Consider the following 5492-nt stretch of genomic DNA (forward strand, 5'->3'; position numbering starts at 1 on the left):
AGCATCTGTTGAACTTTCATAAATTCCAAAAAAACTTCTTCATGAACGGTTTCCAAGACTTCCACTCTAGTTTGGACATCTCGTAGGGCGACGGACTACTTTTCATAATTGTCGAAATCCATGGCAAGCTTGTGCAAACATCTATCGTGATCTTCTTGCAGGGTATTATAGGTTGCTCTTTCAACTTCCAACAGTGTTTTGAAAAGACAACCCTCACCATGGCTGTTGCAAAGTTCTCCAATGCTATGGTTGGAACTTGCTCCACCATGGTGGCTACTCTCTGCATCCTTCCTAGCCTGGGAAGCTGCCTCATTGTCTTCTCCACCCTAGCTACTCTCTATACCATCCTTCCTAGCCTTGAAGCTTTCTCGTAGTTCCTGCATCACGTTTTTGGTTTTGGCATTCTCCCTTTTCAGCTCCTCCATCATCTGGTCTTTTTCAATGTTCAATGAGTTCTACATGTTGTAGAGCCATTTGTAAAGACTCTCCTTTTCGGCTCTCTGATCTTCAAGATCCTTTCACATCTTTTCTAGCTCCTTGTCTGCCATGTCCCCGTCATTTCTCACTTCTTTGAGCCCATCTCGGAGCTCCTTCATGCACTTCTTTGCTTCTTCTCTTCTATGCCTTTCCATGTTGACCAATTTTGTGGTGGCCTCAGCTTGCTCTTGTGCCTGCACGGCCCTCGCTTATGCCTCCTCTACCTTCGCTCACCTTCCCTGAGGCTTTTCTCAAGTTGCGTTGCCTTTGCTGCATTGGTGGCTTTCTCTTGTTGAAAAGTCACCTTCTGAGACATCTACTTTTTGTATTGCTAAAAAATCCCTTTCAGGGTGGATGCCATTAGGTGCATTGCAACTCCAATGAACAGATATGACAATTCGGATTTCCATGCAATTCTTCAAGGTGGTTAACATGCTCTTGGAGATCGCCCTTGAGAAAGAAACATCACGTCCTTTCAGCTGCTCTACTACTGCTTGAACCTGTTAGAACTTGCAGGTTCCTCTTGTATCAGGAAAGAAGTGAATTGTCTTCTTCAATACATCTTGGAGGTCTATTGGCAAGCTCAAAATCTTGACTCCACCATCTTTAGTAATCTAAGTGTTGGGGTATACATCTAGAATATCTTGTCTCTTCCACTGCTTCTCAAAAAAGTGTGCTTGCATACTGCCTCTAGAAATTCCTAGAGCCTTTTCAATCACACTTTCATTGATGGCAATCTTGTGATCTTGACAGGCTAGTTGCCCCTCCTTCACATTCACCTCCTACACCATCCTGGTGAAGTTTTGGAGAGCGTCCAAATTGGGCTTTTGAATAGCGAGAGAGGAGCTCCCATATGTCATGATTTCAAGATGAGGGGAGGAGGGGCTCTAGCACTATGCCGCAAAGGGGGAGGAAAGATTGTGTGAGGATCTCTCGGACTGTGTAGGTTCCATGAGAGGGGATAGAATTTGCAAGAAGAGTGCACGAAAGAAAGAAATGGTCAAGTCTAGGGATAGAAGATGAAGCAATGAAGGAAATGGAATAGTGGAGGCTTGAGATTGCAAGGGAGAACCAAACCTTTGAGAGGGATATAAGAGGAATAGTTAAGGGAATGGAATAGCTGACTACACTATCAAGGTGAGAGCCACCGCAATGGTTGTAGCCCGACTACTGTCAAGGTGAGAGCCACCATGGTGGTTGGCCCAAATTTTGAATAATTCAAGGCGGCATACAAAATTGCATGGTAATGAATGATTAGAGGTGGTGGCATCTAAGATTCCCAGCTACATTTGTGGTGGTGGCTAAGATCCACCAGGCTGTCAGTTAATTACCAGCCATCGCAATGGCCCACAATTACTCAGCTTCTAGTTGCCACCGAGCTTGCATGCATGATTACTACGAGTGCAATAAATTATGGTAATCATGAAGGATTAGAGGTGATTAGGCTTCATGATTTACTTTTGTGGGAATTACTACCCGATGGTGGTGACTGTCATCAGCCATGTCTGCGTGGCTATGATTCCATCGTGCCATCACTCACCCACCACCGTGCTTTAGCATGCATAATCACTACGAGTGCAGTAAAACGAGGATCACATGCTTAGTAGAGAACTAGAGTGCACGGTAATGAGTTATTAGACATGGTAATGAGTGATTAGACATGGTAATGAGAATTTCTACCCAGTGATGCTAGCTCTCATCAACCATGTCTGTCGTGGCTAAGTTAATTACTAGCCGCCACTGGAGTGGCACCACATGGTGTCTTCTTCATGATTACTAGCCCCCATCTGGGGGATTCCACCGCAGTTGCCTAAAATTAATATGGATGGAACCCCAGGCTCCAGCCACCATGGTGGCTCAAATTTTATATATGTATAAGATCCGCGGCATTTGGCATTTTACTACGTTGCTCTAATCTGCCCATGCTCTGCTACTTTGCTCCACAGCCCTTTTCTATCCTCTATCTCTTTTTTGCCCCTACTCTACTTCGCTCCACGCTCCCTCCTCTAACTCTCGTCAGCTCACCCACTCATCTTCAGCATGCCTAGTTGGTCCCCCCCTCGATGCTCTACGATTCCAATAATATCTACCTTCTCATATAAGCTGATTGTGTTGCACTCACGTGGAATAGAAATGCTCGCACTAGTGGAGACTCTTCGTTCCCACATGAGAGACTCCCCACACATCTGAATGTCATCACCTTGGATAACATGCTCACAGAGGGCCTCTTTATGGCTATGATATATGGGTTCCCCCTAGATGTCGATGAAGCCCTCAATATTTTCAAAGCAGAGTACTCTCGACTTGCTAGGGGACTGATTAACTGAGTCCTGGCAATGTGCATGGTGGTCTTCGGCCTCTCCATCGTATCCTCCTTTGGCTCCCTAAAAACTGTTAATGCAATAAGCTACACTGGCTGAAAACTGAGTTGTACCAATTCCTCACTGGATGTAATGTTTTGGTCTCTAAGAGACTAAGGCAGTTATGTAATCTAGAAAGTGGACTCGGGAGATCGACAGGACTTTCTGGACCTGCTGCTGTCACTCGCCCAGGAGAACCGGGGAGACCTGCCGATTACAGACGACAATATTAGGGCGGTTTTGACGGTAACAAGATAGCTTCCACACGTCTTTGCGGTTTTTACCATTGGGAGACCTTTGTGCTGCTGAAAGTAATCTACGTCACATGTGCGCTATGTGTGTTTAGGATGTCTATTCAGGTGGAACAGACACATCGTCCGTAACAGTTGAATGGGCGCTTTCTGAACTTTTGAAGTACCCAACCGTCATGAAGAAGGTCCAGGCGGAAGTGGATGATGCAATAGGAAAAGAGCGACGTCTTGAAGAGTCTGATCTCTCTCGATTGCCTTATTTACGAGCAGTCGTGAAGGAGACCATGAGATTACACCCAGTTTTACCGTTAGTAGTACCGCATGTGTCGACAAAACCTTGCGATATAGCTGGTTACAACATTCCCACAAAGACACGCGCAGTTGTGAACATATGGGCGGTAGGCAGAGACCCAACTGCATGGGACAAGCCCTTGGAATTTTGGCCCGAGAGGTTCCTACACAGCGACATAGATGTGCGTGGCCCGCAATTTCAGCTGCTGCCGTTCGGTGCAGGAAGGAGGGGATGCCCGGGGTGGACGCTAGGCCTGTTGAATGTGCAAGTGATGCTGGCCAATCTTCTGCATGGTTTCGATTGGCAGCTTCCAAAGTCTGAGGATGGATCGAACATGGAACTCGATATGTCAGAGACCTATGGTATGGTTTTGGTGAAGGAAAAGCCTCTTCTGGCCATGGCTACGCCACGGTTGCCTCTTCATCTCTATGGCGCAACACCAGAATTACCCACCTCTCTTCTATGATCTCTAGGGATGATCCTTGCCACCGTCGGTACCTCTCTATACTCGTCAATGGCACCTAAATAATGTGTAGCTAAACACTACTATGCTCAAATAGTATCAAAACTACTCGTGGCTGAGTCTCCAAAGAGTAACTCTATGTGCACTTCTTTTTGTACTTTGTATTTCCATGTGTCATAGTTGGAATTGTCTAACATAGGAGATGCCTACAAATTGAGATCGATAGTAGTAGACATGATGCAAGAAATGTACTCAAAGTGCTGTGAATACAACAATATATATATCCTATCTCTTTGTTGGTCGCTCATATATTACTAGAAGCGAGCCTTTTCTTTCCAAGGGACTAGACACACATATGCTATGTGAAGTGATATATCATCAGAGCATTGTTAAATGTCCAAGCCTATATATTAGCCACACTCTTCTATATGTGCTTTTTTAGTTGCTCATATATCACTAGATGTGAACCTATTCTTTGCAAGGGTTCAACGCACATGTTATGTTAAGAAAATAAAGCTCCTCCAGAAGTATTCAATATCAGCCATGAGTTGTCTCTTAATGTTATGTATTGTCTAAGACGTCGTGTTTTTCACCTGGAGTTCAATTGTTGCCTGTGTTATATAGCACCACATTAGCTATGCAACACTAAATGAGTTGCCCTCTATCAATAAATTGGCTATATAGCATATAGTACTGAATGCAGTAATTTTGCGCAATATAGCACAAAAGCAAAACTGTATATCAATAGATTAGCAATATGGCAACAAACTAGTGCCCTTTTAGTCACTACACCTTCACCATCATGTTCTCCTTTGCCATGGCTTGATCCAAAGAAGTTCCAAGTCACCTTGACATTGGTCAATGCAAAGAATGTGGCAACAAAGTAAAAGCATCTTGCTTCTTTAAATAGAGATGTTGCTCCATCTAACCACACCCAATGCCTTTTGAATTGTATCCCTTGTTCTTTAAGCCTTTTGCAGTGAAACAAAAAGTTATTTACCATTAGAAATGTTGAAATGAAACTCCTTCATAATTTGGTCATCCACAAAGTTGCAGTGATTTGAATGCCAATGCATGGACTGAATTTCATTTTCTCTTTGAATAAGATAATTCTATGCAAAATCTATAACAAGCACAATGACATCTAAAGGGAAGTACTCCTTTTACATTTACCCAAGAGGCGTGCGTGCATAATCATGGATGTTGAAGTATTAAAGGAGAAGATAAGACAGTATATACTCCTAAGGAATTGATTGTATTCATGTACTAGATACATATATATAGTTGAGGACAAGGGTTCAGTGTGGGCAAGCTATATATAGCCCTAACACCCCCGCTCAAACCAACAAGCCCTCTGGCTGCGGCTGAAAAAACCCTTGGGGAGTTCAAGGGAAAAAGTTGAGCCACTATATAGATGTCTGGGAAAAATAAAAGTTACAGCGGTGGCGTGTGATGAAGTATCTACAAGGTGGGATGGAGGCTAAGTGCAATGCAAATCATGAGTGCACATCATGATATAGTGTCAAAAGAAGGAAATATACAAAGATGTCCTTAGGGAAAAATAGTGCAATTTGTGAGTGCACACATCGTGATTGTCTATCAGAAGAAGTACATAAAGGAAGGAGATATGATCTTTAAAATGCTAAGTT

The 5492-nt window shown here is 43.6% G+C and overlaps 1 pseudogene; it reads left to right on the forward strand.

Annotated features, from left to right (window-relative positions):
• The first annotated feature begins 218 nt into the window (after positions 1-218).
• Positions 219-3846, forward strand: LOC147882328 (flavonoid 3',5'-hydroxylase 2 pseudogene; annotated as a pseudogene).
• The last annotated feature ends 1646 nt before the right edge of the window (positions 3847-5492 follow it).

Source organism: Dipteris shenzhenensis, chromosome 29, assembly GCF_047967505.1.
Source record: "Dipteris shenzhenensis isolate YYH24624 ecotype China chromosome 29, Dip_SZ_1.0, whole genome shotgun sequence".
NCBI lineage: Eukaryota > Viridiplantae > Streptophyta > Polypodiopsida > Gleicheniales > Dipteridaceae > Dipteris > Dipteris shenzhenensis.